The following is a 14,311-nucleotide window of genomic DNA, read 5'->3' as shown; positions in this document are numbered from 1 at the left end:
GTTATGGCATTAGTTTGTGACAGCATAGCACTAATTAAGTGATAGTGTTGTATCAGTCCAGTGATGGTGTTGTAATATCCAATGAAAGAAATGGATCCAGAGAGTGGTTTTCTGCTGGGGAATTTGATTGTTGGAAAAGTGTTGGGGAGCTACAGTTGGGATCTGGTGACCTTTCTGCTCCCCCAGGGTTTCCCCTGCTCAGATTAAGTTAGTGACAGTGAAGCCTGTGGGTAGCATCAGTGAGAGGATCCTTCATCCTGGAGAACAGCTCATTATTAGCCACTCTGAGGGGCACAAGATGTGATGAGCCTTCCCAGAAATAGGCTCCTCTCTAGCCAGCATCAGAGACCTCCATTTGACAGACTGCAGGCTTCTCTGACACTGTGACACAGATTGATGTGTGACCTATGTCAGTGAGGCACGTGAATTTATTCATCTTAACATCCTCATCTTAGCTCCACACATGGTTAAAAGTTGCATGGGGGGGGGGGGGGGGGGGGGAGATCTAAGATGGTGTCGATCTGAGATCACACTGCAGAGCTTCACATCGCAGCAGAAGCAGGACGGTCCTTGAACCCACCCAACCCAGGTCATCAGGATTTCTTGGGGTGTTGGAAAGATTGTGGAGCCCCAAGAAACATTTAAAAATTGACTTACCTGTATTTTCAGCTGTCCAGAAATGCCTAAAAAAGGGAGGAGGAGTATCTGAGGCCGGGCCTGCAGCTCAGCCTGCAGCAACCTCGGACCCAATTACTCTCCAGGACCTGGTGAACCAGCTCTCGAAATCTCGTGAGATGCTGCAGAAATTTGCAGGAGTTTGCACATTCTCCCCGTGTCTGCGTGGGTTTCCTCTGGGTGCTCCGGTTTCCTCCCACAGTCCAAAAATGTGCAGGTTAGGTGAATTGGCCATGCTAAATTGCCCGTAGTGTTAAGTGAAGGGGTAAATGTAGGAGTATGTGTTTGGGTGGTATACGCTTCGGTGGGTCGGTGTGGACTTGTTGGGCCGAAGGGCCTGTTTCCACACTGTAAGTAATCTAATCTAAATAGATTGAAGAGAAGCATGAGCAGCAGCTGGGAGACCTGGAGAAGAAAACAGATGGGGTGGAGCACAGGGTCACAGTGGTGGAAGCTGATGCCAGTTCATCCAAGGAAGAGATCCAAGCCCTGAAGATGCAGGTTGGTAATTTGCGTGACCAAGTGGATGGTCTTGAAAACAGGGGCAGGAGAAAAAACATTCGGATCATCGGTCTGCCTGAGGGTAAGGAAGGTGAGCGGCCTGCGGAATTTGTTGAAGATTGGCTTCCGAAATTCCTTGACTTGGAGATTGGCATGAGAGGATTGAAGATAGAGAGGGCTCACCGGGTCGCAGCACGGAGCTCGGGTCGAAGTCAATGCCCTCGTCCTTTCCTGGTGCGGTTCCATCATTCTCGGGATAAGGAGAGAGTAATGGAGGCTTCCAGACTCCAGGGGAAGGATCGAAAGGCCCTAATTTATGAGGGGTCTAAGATCATGTTTCTTTAGGACTTTTCAGCGGTGGTGATCCAGAAATGAAAATCGTATGATGGTGTCAAGAGAAGATTGAAGGAGCTTGGGATTCAGTACTCCCTGAGATTAGATTAGATTACTTACAGTGTGGAAACAGGCCCTTCGGCCCAACAAGTCCACACCGACCCGCCGAAGCGTAACCCACCCATTCCCGTACATTTACCCCTTTTACCTAACACTACGGGCAATTTAGCATGGCCAATTCACCTGATGTGCACGTCTTTGGACTGTGGGAGGAAACCGGAGCACCCGAAGGAAACCCAAGCAGACACAGGGAGAATGTGCAAACTCCACACAGTCAGTCGCCTGAGTCGGGAATTGAACCTGGGTCTCTAGCGCTGTGAGGCAGCAGTGCTAACCACTGTGCCACTGTGTCACCCCCGGGAGATATCCGGCAGTGCTTTGGATCACCTTAGATGGATCCATGCATCTCTTTGACACATCGCAGAAGGCAAGAGACTTTGTGGACAAACTAACCGAATTTAAATAATTGTAGTATGTATAAATATTGTTGCTTGGGTATGCGTTTATCATTCTGTAAAAGACATAGAGGAAAGCCGGTTGGAGCTTTGGTTTTTTTCCTTTTTTTTCCCTCTATTGATTATAATTTGGTTCACCTACGTGAGTGATTGGGTTTGTGGGGACCCTGTTTCAATATGGCTAGATATCGAAGCCTCCCAGGCAAGGTGCCCCCTTCCCAGTTTGCTTTTTATGGACAAAGTGAGGAGAGTTAGGGAATATTACCATAACCCAATAGTTATCAATACTGTTAAAGCATGGAGGGCAATTCGGCAGAGGGAAGGTAATATTGGCAAAACATCTTTGTTTACACCTTTAGTGGGTATGCCGGGTTTTCAACCGGGTATGATAGATTCAGGATTTAAACGTTGGGCAGCTAGGGGTGTATCTTGCATGGGTGAGTTATTTGAAGGAGATGTGATGATGTCCTTCGATCAGTTAGTATGGAACGACGAGTTACCTAACAGAGACCTCTTTCGTTTTTTTCAAGTTAGGGATTTTAATCAAAAAAAGACCGCACTTTTGACTGATCCCTACAAATCTGACATAGAGAGCGGAGTGCTAAGGGTGAAGAGTACATTCTTTGTCAGTACTTTATATCACCAATTAGGGAGGGGTGCCACATCAGATGAGTCTAATCGACTCTGCAAGATGTGGGAAAGAGCTGGGTGTTGAAGTCTTCTCAGAGGCATGGGAGGATATTTGGGAGAATGCAAGGAAGATATCAATTTGCAGTAGGACCCATGCTTTACAGTTGAAGATTCTCCACAGAGTCCACTTAGCCCCAGACTGTCAAAATTTAAACCAGGGGTATCTTCAGCATGTCCCAAATGCAAGGTCTGTACGGGTACTCTTACCCATTGTCTTTGGTCTTGTGACAGGCTTCAAACATATTGGAGTGCTGTGGCGAGCCCAATGGAGAGGATTTTAGGTGTAGGGGTGGAGAAGGACCCTATTTCGCTCCTTTTGGGCCTACCCATTGTATTTCCTGCAGACTCACATAAGAAAAATCTTTTCAATATTCTTACGTTCTGTGCAAGGAAGAATATCTTGCTAGGTTGGATATCTGAAAATCCCCAGGTCTGTCGGGTTTGTGGAAGATTGTTACAGAGCATATTTCCCTGGATTTTCTCACAAATATGGTACACCACAAAACTGAGAATTTTTACAAGACATGGCAACCTTTTTTGAAATACCTGGACACAGGTTTATCTGCCACACTAACAAGGGCTTTTATATATCTGTAACAATTGTGTTTCACGAGTCCAATATCCAGGGAGGAGGAACTGTGTATGTATGAGTATTTTGTTTGGCTGGGCTGAGTTATTACTATTTATTTGTTTGTTGTTAGGTATTTATTTATTTCGTTAAATAGCTAGTTTAGGTTTTTTTAAAATTTTATATTTCTCTATCTATGTTTATACATTTGTACAGGCGGGTGGGCTGGGGAATATTTTTTATTATTTGGGTTTAGTTTTGCACTGTTTTGAATTGCATTGTTTTGTATTTGTTGTAATATTTTAAAATCTATTTTTTCTTAATAAAAATATATTATTAAAAAAAAGTTGCATGGGTCATGATGAGTTTGAACCTGCCTCCCATTACTCTGTTGCTCAGCCTCACAATGAATAACTTGAATTAAATCACAGGATTTTTAAATCCATCTAAGCTACAATGAACATTGAGATTGTGTGAGGTATTTTTTTTCCCCTGTGCATTAACAGGTAGTACAGCTAAATCATCAAGTTCCTGTCTTCACTTGATTTTTCAGAATGATTTATCTGTTTACACTATAGACAGGCCAACACACCAGGATTGTTTATATCCAATCATGTCATTGCTCTTTAATGTGTTAGCCATTATCAATCACAGGACTTTAGACTCACTGGACTCCACCTGAACGCAGACAGGGAGAAAATGGTGGCCTCAGGCTGACTATTGTTACCAGCAGCTAAACAAGAAGGTTCAGAGATTCTCCAGCTGAGGCACAGTGATCCAGGCCATTGGCAGTTTCTCTGAGCTGACCTAATGCCCTTTAGGGAGGGATATCTGCTGGCCTACATGTGACTGCAGACCCACACCAATGTCACTGACTCTGAACTGCCCTCTGAAAAGCACAAGCAAACTGATCAGTTCAAGGGCAATTAGAGATTGGTAACTTGGATGAGCATTCTGAATGGATGCCTTGACAGTGATGCCCACATGCCATGAAGGATTAAAGTAAAGAAGATCACTGATAACTTTATCCTGACTGTTTTCTCATTCATTCATGGGACATGGGTGTCGCTGACTGCACCAGCATTCCTTACCCATCCCTTATTGCCCCTTGTGAAGGTGGGGGTGAGCTGCCTTCTTGACCCGCTGCAGTCCATGTGCTGTAGGTGCTGACCAACCTTGACCCTTAGGGAGGGAATTCCAGGATTCTGACCCAGCGACACTGAAAGAACAGCGATATATTTCCAAGTCAGGATGGTGAGTGGCTTGAAGGGGAACTTGCAAGGGGGTGGTGTTCCCATGTATCTACTTGTCTTTCTGGATGGAAGTGGTTGTGGGTTTGAAGTTTTGGTGAATTGACTATTGGCTGTTGCTTCAACCAGGAACACAGGAGGTCGGGACAGTTTGACTCCATATGAAGTTTCTTTCTACCTTCAAAGGAGAGGAGAATGGATCCACTCAGGTCCTAGGAGAAAGTGAGGACTACAGATGCTGGCAATCAGAGTCGAGAGTGTGATGCTGGAAAAGCACAGCAGGTCAGACAGCATCCGAGGAGCAGGAGAATCAACGTTTCAGGCAGGAGCCCTTCATCAGAAATGAGGCTTGTGAGCCGAGGCGATAAAGAGATAAACTGGAGGGGGATGGAGCCGGGGTGGGGGTGGAGGGCGATGTTAGCTGAGAGAGTGCAATAGGTAGATGGCGGGGGGATAATGGTGATAGGTCGGAGAGGAGGGTGGAGCAGATAGATGGAAAGGAAGATGGACAGGTAGGACAGGTCATGAGGGCAGTGCCGAGTTGGAAGATTGGAACTGGGATAAGGTAGGGGTAGGGGAAATGAGGAAACTGGTGATATCCACATTGATGCCCTGGGGTTGGAGGGTCATGAGGGGCATTCTTCCTCCAGGCGTCGGTTGGTAAGGGAGTGGTGATGGAGGAGGCCCAGGACCTGCATGTCCTTGGCAGAGTGAGAGGGGAACTTGAAGTGTTCTGTCACAGGATGGTGGGGTTGGTTGGTGCAGGTGTCCTAAAGATGTTCCCTGAAGTGCTCTGCAAGTAGGCGTCCTGTCTCCCGAATGTAGAGGAGACCACATCGAGAGCAGCAATTACAGTAAATGATATGTGTGGAAGTGCAGGTAAAACTCTGATGGATGTGGAAGGCTCCTTTGGGGTGTTGGACAGAAGTGAGGGAGGAGGTGTGGACGCAGGTTTTGCAATTCCAGCAGTGGCAGGGGAAGGTGCCAGGAGGAGAGAATGGGTTGCTGGAGGGAGTGGACTTGACAAGGGAGTTGTAGAGGGAATGGTTTTTACGGAAAGCAGATGGGGTGGGGAGGAAAAAATATCTCCGGTGGTGGGGTCCATTTGTAAGTGGCGGAAATGGCGGATGCAATCTATACAGAGGTTGGTGGGGTGGAAGGTGAGGACCATGGGGTTTCTGTCCTTGTTGCAGGTTGGAGGGGTGGAGTTCAAGGGTGGAGGTATGGGATGTAGAGAATATGTGCTGGACAGCATCATCGACCATGTGGAAGGGGAAATTGCCATCTTTGAAGAAGGGGGCCATCTGGTGTGGTCTTTGGTAGAACTGGTTTTCCTGGGAGCAGAGGCAGAGGAATTGAGAATAAGAGATAGCATTTTTATAGGAGGCAGCTGGAAGGAAGTTAGTCCAAGTAGCTGTGGGAGTCGGTGGGTTTGTAGAAGATGTCTGTATTGAGTAGATCACAGTGGATGGAGATGGAGAGGTCCAGGAAGGGGAGGGAGGTATTTGAGATGGTCCAGGTGAACTTAAGGTCAGGGTGGAATGTGTCGGTGAAGTTGATGAACTATTTAATGTCCTCATGGGAGCCTTCCACGTGCATCAGAGTTTTACCTGCACTTCCACATATATCATTTATTGTATCCGTTGTTCCCGATGTGGTCTCCTCTACTTTGGAGAGACAGGACACCTACTCACAGAGTGCTTCAGAGAACATCTCCGGGACACCCACACCAACCAACCCCACCACCGCGTGGCTGGACATTTCAAATCCCCCTCCCACTCCACCAAGGACATACAGGTCCTGGGCCTTCTCCATCGCCACACCCTAACCACCTGACGCTTGGAGGAAGAATGCCTCATCTTCTGCCTTGGGACCCCCCATCTACATGGCATCAATGTGGATTTCACTAGTATCCTCATTTCCCCTCCCCTCACCTTATCCCAGATCCAACCATCCAATTTGACACCGCCCTCATGACCTGTCTTATCTGTCCATCTTCCTTCCCACGTATCCACTCCACCCTCCTCTCCGACCTATCACCATTACCCCCACCTCCATCTACATATCGCACTCTTAGCTACATTCTCCCCAGCCCATCGCCTTCCATTTATCTCTCCACCCCCTCGGCTCATACGCCTCAGTCCTGTTAAAGGGCTCTTGCCTGAAACGATTCTCCTGCCCTTGGATGCTGCCTAACCTGCTGTGCCACTCAGGCTTGCAGCAGCATAGGATTAGCATTTAAACTCCTGAGACATAGGTAATCAGAAAGAACAGATTAGATAGAAATCAGAATTATCTTTAGTTTTTCCTACATTTTGCAGATTTACAAATTGCAGACTTTTTTTGAAATTCCAGTTATTTTCACTCTGTCTTGTTGACATTTGAAAAGCTGACACATGAACATTTTCTTGGAAGGGAGGAAGGTTCAGTGTGTGCTTTTCCTGTTTAAGCAACAGTTGAGCCAACTTGAAATTTGGTCACAGGGCTTGGGGGCCAGCTCAGGCTGGAACTGCAACTGGAGTGGTGCCAAAGTGCTGTGTGAAATTGTCTCCATCAGCACTTCTGCTGTCAGCTGACATCGTCTCTTCAAACTGTTTTGTTCTTTTAAATGTTTGCCCTTGATTAAACGCCAGAAATGAAACGTGTTTAGCTCAATGTTAACTCTAAGATGCCCAGAAAATGTGTTATGCAAAGACTAGTTTTACAATAATTAAAAATACGAAACATGAAATGTTACCACCACAAAAACAAGGTTCTTGCCTAATTTTGTGCTGTTGGAGGGAGACCTGCTAAGATCGAGCTGGCTTGGAAGAAAGCTTGCTTTCAATAAGTGTCCATCTGATCTCTACCATTTCTTAAAAGAAAACTCTCTACATCTGTTCAGGGTGAAACTTATTTGTCCTTTTGAAAAAGTGATTGAAAAGAAAATCTCAAGGTTGTATTTCCTGAGCAAGTTGTGTTCTCCCTCAGCTAATGAATCACTACTCCTCCATGGTGAATCACTACTCCTCCATGGTGAATCACTACTCCTCCATGGTGAACCACTACTCCTCCATGGTGAATCACTACTCCTCCATGGTGAATCACTACTCCTCCATGGTGAACCACTACTCCTCCATGGTGAATCACTACTCCTCCATGGTGAATCACTACTCCTCCATGGTGAATCACTACTCCTCCATGGTGAATCACTACTCCTCCATGGTGAACCACTACTCCTCCATGGTGAATCACTACTCCTCCATGGTGAATCACTACTCCTCCATGGTGAACCACTACTCCTCCATGGTGAATCACTACTCCTCCATGGTGAATCACTACTCCTCCATGGTGAATCACTACTCCTCCATGGTGAACCACTACTCCTCCATGGTGAATCACTACTCCTCCATGGTGAATCACTACTCCTCCATGGTGAATCACTACTCCTCCATGGTGAACCACTACTCCTCCATGGTGAATCACTACTCCTCCATGGTGAACCACTACTCCTCCATGGTGAATCACTACTCCTCCATGGTGAATCACTACTCCTCCATGGTGAACCACTACTCCTCCATGGTGAACCACTACTCCTCCATGGTGAATCACTACTCCTCCATGGTGAACCACTACTCCTCCATGGTGAATCACTACTCCTCCATGGTGAATCACTACTCCTCCATGGTGAACCACTACTCCTCCATGGTGAACCACTACTCCTCCATGGTGAATCACTACTCCTCCATGGTGAACCACTACTCCTCCATGGTGAACCACTACTCCTCCATGGTGAATCACTACTCCTCCATGGTGAATCACTACTCCTCCATGGTGAACCACTACTCCTCCATGGTGAATCACTACTCCTCCATGGTGAACCACTACTCCTCCATGGTGAACCACTACTCCTCCATGGTGAATCACTACTCCTCCATGGTGAATCACTACTCCTCCATGGTGAACCACTACTCCTCCATGGTGAATCACTACTCCTCCATGGTGAATCACTACTCCTCCATGGTGAACCACTACTCCTCCATGCCATATAAATGCCCGTCAATGACCAATTGTAAGAAATGATTATCTAACCATTACCTGTTAATATTCAGTTTGTTACCGTAACTATCATCATCTTGGAGATTATAATTTCCTACAAACTGAACAGGACTAGCCATATAAATACAATGGCTACAAGAACAGGTCAGAGGTTCGGAATGCAGCGGCAAGTAATTCACCTCTTGACTGCTTAAAATTAGTAAGTAGATTAGTCCTTTGGAAGTGCTGCCTGCTAGCATTGTTGATAATACCTTGAGAAGGGAATTGAACACAAAAATAAGGAGGTAATGTTTCACTTAGACCAGGCACTGGTGGGATCACATCTGGAGTACAGAATTGGTCTCCTTATTTAAAGAAGGTTGTGAATGCAATGGAAGCAGTTCAGAGAAGGGTTGCCAAACCAAACCTGGATATGATTAGGTTGTCTTATGAGGAACGATTGAGCAGGCTGAGCTTGTATCTGCTGGAGTTTGGAAGAGCAAGAGGTGATTTGATTGTTGCATGAGATCCTAAGGGATCTTGAGAGGGCACATGTGGAAATGATGTTTCCTGTTGTTGAAAAATCTAGAACTAAGGGTTATACTGTCAAAAATAAGGTGTTGTCCATTTAAGATAGAGATGAGAAATAATTTTTTCTCACTAGTATCTGTACAAGGCACTAATCAGACCATAACTATAATACTGTGAACAGCTTTGGGCCTGTTATCTAAGGAGAGATATGGTGGCTTTGGAGACAGTCCAGAAAAATTTCACTCAGCTGATACCAGATATGGAGGGACCATCTTATGAAGAGAGGTTGAGTAGATTCAGCCTGCACTTACTGGAGTCTAAAAGAATGAGAGGTAACCCATTGAAACAACAAGGATTTGACAGGGTCGATGCAGGCAGGTTTTTTCTTTTTGTGGGAAAGTCTGGGACCAGAGGATGTGGTCTCAGAATTGGGGGTTGGACTTTTAAGACAGAGATGAGGAGGAATTTCTTCCCTCAGTAGCTAGTGAACCTGTGTAATTTTTTACTGCAGAGAGCTATTGAGGCTGGGTCAATCAGTATATTCAAGGCTCGGATAGACTGATTTTAATCTGTAATGGAATCAAGGGTATGAGGAAAAGACAGGAAAGTGGAGTTGAGGATTATCAGATCAGCCATGATCTCATTGAATGGTGAAGCAGACTCGATGGGCTTAATGGCTGATTTCTGCTTCTACATTTTATGGTCTTATTGAGTATTTGGAACTCCCTTCCTGTAAAGGCAGCAGAAGCAGAGTCATAGAGATGTACAGCACAGAAACAGACCCTTTGGTCCAACTCATCCATGCCCACTAGATATCCCAACCCAATCTAGTCCCATGTTCCAGCACTTGGCCCATATTCCTCCAAACCCTTCCTATTCACATACCCGTCTGGATACATTTTAAATATTGTTATTGTATCAGCCTCCACCACTTGCTCATTCCATACATATACTGCCCTTTGCGTGAAAAAATTGCCTCTTAGGTGCCTTTTATATCTTTCCCCTCTCACCCTAAACCTATGCCCTCTCATTCTGGACTGCCGACCCTGGGGAAAAGACCTTGTCTATTTACACTATCCATGCCCCTCATGGTTTTATAAACCTCTATAAGGTTAACCCTTAGCCTCCGACATGCCTGGGAAAACAGCCCCAGCCTAGTCAGCTTCTCCCTAAAGCTCAAATCCTCCAACCATGGCAACATCCTTGCAAAGCTTTTCTAAGCCCTTTCAAGAGGGAGACCAGAATTGCACGCAATATTCCAACAGTGGCCTAATCAATGTCCTGTACAGCCACAACTTGACCTCCCAACTCCTATAAACAATGCTCTGTCCAATACAGGAAAACATACCAAACGTCTTCTTCACTATGAACTATGAACCTGCACTCCAACGTCTCTTTGTTTAGCAACAATCCTCAGGACTTTGCCATTAAGTGTTGTGCCTTTCCAAAATGCAGCACCTCACATTTATCTAAACTCAACTCCATCTGCCACTCCTTGGACCACTGGTCTATCTGATCAAGATCCCATTGTACTCTGAGGTAACCTTCTACTACATCTCCAATTTTGGTGTCATTTGCAAACTTACTAACTATACCTCCTATGTTGACATTCAAGTTATTTACATAAATGACAAAAATCATGGACCCAGCACAGGTACACCACTGGTCACAGGCCTCGAGTCTGAAAAGCAACCCTCCACCACCACCTTCTGTCTTCTACCTTTGAGCCAGTTCTGTATCCAAATGGCTAGTTTAGATTAGATTACTTACAGTGTGGAAACAGGCCCTTTGGCCCAACAAGTCCACACCGACCCGCCGAAGCACAACCCACCCAGAACCATTCCCCTACTTTTACCCCTGTCCCTAACACTATGGCCAATTTAGCATGGCCAATTCACCTAACCTGCACATTTTTGGACTGTGGGAGGAAACTGGAGCAAACCCACGCAGACACAGGGAGAATGAGCAAACTCCACACAGTCGCCTGAGGCGGGAATTGAACTCGGGTCTCTGGCGCTGTGAGGCAGCAGTGCTAACCACTGTGCCACTGTGCCGCCCATTCTCCCTGTACTTCATGTGATCTAACCTTGCTAACCAGTCCACAATGAGGAACCTTGTCAAATGCCTACTTGAAGTCCATATAGACCATATCCACTGCTCTGCCCTCAGCAATCCTCTTTTTACTTCTTCAAAAAAGCTCAATCGAATTTGTGAGACATGATTTCCCACTCACAAAGCCATATTGATTATCCCTAATCAGCACTTGCCTTTCCAAATGCTTGTAAATCCTGTCCCTCAGGATGTCACCATCTATTTCCCTACATTCTATATCTTCCATGTCCTTCTCCACAGTAAATACGGATGCAAAATACTCGTTTAGTATCTCCCCCATCTCCTGCAGTTTCACATATAGACTTCCTTGCTGATCTTTGAGGGGCCCTATTCTATCCCTGGTTACCCTTTTGTCCTCAATATATTTATAATATTGGCTTCATTCGGAGGGTCACTGAAAATCTTATCCAGTATGGTGACGAAACATTTGAAAATGAACCTTCCAGCTCAATGAGCAAACCTACATCCAGAACTTCAACCTGAGCTACAAATCTTCTCAAAACTTGCTAATATTTATAAAATCCCTTTGGATTCTCGTTAACCCAATTTGCCATGGATATTTTAAAGGCAGAGATCAATGCTTCATGAGCAAAGGGAGGGTGAAAGGTTATTGAGTGTTGGCAGGAATTTTAAATAGTTAGGTTAACCTTGATCTAACTGATTGGGGGTGGTAGGGCAGTGGGGTTGGGGGGAATACTGGCTGATTAGCTTCGTTTTGTCTGTAATTTCGGGGTTCAAAAGTTTGTAACATGTTTGAGGCAGGGAGTGAAGGGATATGAGGAGTGAGTGGGTAAGTGGAGATGAAGCTGAAGATGAGCAATGAGCTTAATCATATTGATTGGTAAAGCAGGTTCGATGGGCTGAATGGTCTACTCCTGCTCCCATTTCCTATGTTTATATGAAGGTTTAATTCCTGGGAATGTCACTTTATGAGGAATGATTTAGCAGATTGGGTCTATATTCATTGAAGGTTAGACAAATGAGAGGTGATCTTAGTCAAACAGTCAAAATTATGAGGAGTTTAACAGAATAGATGCTGAGAAGATGTTTCCCCATGAACGGAGTCAAACTAGAAATAGTGAACACCATTTTAAAATAACGTGTTGGCAATTTAAGGCAGAGGTGAGGAGGAAATTCTTCTTTCAGTGGTTCATAAATCTTAGGAAATCGAGATTCTGGATTAGTGGTGCTGGAAGAGCACAGCAGTTCAGGCAGCATCCAAGTAGCTTCAAAATCGACGTTTCGGGCAAAAGCCCGACGTTTGCCCGAAACGTCGATTTCAAAGCTACTTGGATGCTGCCTGAACTGCTGTCCTCTTCTAGCACCACTAATCCAGAATCTGGTTTCCAGCATCTGCAGTCATTGTTTTTAACTTAGGAAATCGAGACCCCAGGGAGCAGTGAAGGCTAGGTCATTCAATTTAATCAAGATTTAAGGTCAGTAGATTTTTGAACTGTAGGGAAGTGAAGCATTATTAAAGCCCTGCTAGTCTGTGGAGTTGAGCCAAGATCAAATTATCCATAAGGTTAAAAAGCACACAACAGCAGGTTATAGTCCAACAGGTTTATTTGTTGTGGTTCTGTTCGCCGAGCTGGGAATTTGTCTTGCAAACGTTTCATCCCCTGTCTAGGTGACATACTCAGTGCTTGGGAGCCTCCTGTGAAGCGCTTCTGTGATGTTTCCTCTGGCATTTATAGTGGCCTGTCTCTGCCGCTTCCGGTTGTCAGTTCCAGCTCTCCGCTGCAGTGGCCGGTATATTGGTCGGTATATGAGTCTCATCCACAGACTCTATCAACAAACACATCGACTTGGACCCAATATACCGGCCACGGCAGCGGACAGCTGGAACTGACAACCGGAAGCGGCAGAGACAGGCCACTATAAATGCTGGAGGAAACATCACAGAAACGCTTCACAGGAGGCTCCCAAGCACTGAGGATGTCACCTAGACAGGGGACGAAACGTTTGCAAGACAAATTCCCAGCTCGGCGAACAGAACCACAACAACGAGCACCCGAGCTACAAATCTTCTCCCAAACTTTGAACACGTTTATTTAGAAGCACTAGCTTTTGGAGTGATGCTCCTTCATCAGGTAGCTGTGGGACAGGACCAAAAGACACAGAATTTGTCCATGATCATAATGAGCAGCCAGGCTCGAGGGGCTGGATTGTCACTCTTACAACAGCAAGCTAGGAGCTTAAAGAACATTATTTAAATTTGTTGACCTGGCTGGTTGGGTGAATGCACAAATAAAACACACAGTTTATGGTGCAATATTCTTGATTTTCTATCAGTACTTGGCAGACAAATGCATATGTGATCAGGCGACAGATCAGCAAATGACCAAGTAATCTCCTCAAGGTTACAAAGATTGAGAAATCTCTGTATGAGATTGTGCTCATTCAGTATAATAGGAACAGTCACTATTACTCCCTGATGATGCGAAAATCACCTGCGAGCATTTCTCCCTGTCCAAAGTCACTGATAGCGACCTGAATGATTTCATTGACTCAAATATAATCTCCTCACCCTGAGCTTTGACACGTGGAAGGCATCTGAAAGCACTGGAGCAATCCCATCAACACTGCCTGCCCAAGACCCTGTGAATCCACTGGGAAGAAAGACACACCAACACCTACATCCTCCACCAGGTATTCTACACCCAGTGAGACCGCCAATGATGATGATGAGTCTCTGCCCAGCTCATTATGAAATCACGCATTATCTGAAGGAGAAAAAATTAACATCATCTACTGAATGGAGTCAAACTGATCCAGTGAGTGAGTGGGGACTGAAAAATAATTCTTATCAAGGTCCCTCACACATGGGTAGATTAGAACGTAGAACATACAACATAGAACATTACAGCGCAGTACAGGCCCTTCAGCCCTCGATGTTGCGCCGACCCGCCATACCAATCTGAACCCCATCTAACCTAAACTATTCCATTTTCATCCATATGTTTATCCAATGATCATTCAAATGCCCATAAAATTGGTGCGTGTACTACTGTCGCAGGCAGGGCATTCCACGTCCCTACTACTCTCTGAGTAAAGAAATGACCTCTGAAATCTGTCCTATATCTATCACCCCTCAATTTAAAGCTATGACACCTCGT

This window comes from Chiloscyllium punctatum, chromosome 2 (genome assembly GCF_047496795.1).
Source record: "Chiloscyllium punctatum isolate Juve2018m chromosome 2, sChiPun1.3, whole genome shotgun sequence".
In the NCBI taxonomy this organism is placed as follows: domain Eukaryota; kingdom Metazoa; phylum Chordata; class Chondrichthyes; order Orectolobiformes; family Hemiscylliidae; genus Chiloscyllium; species Chiloscyllium punctatum.
The sequence above is the reverse complement of the archived record's forward strand: the minus strand, read 5'-3'. Positions refer to the sequence as shown.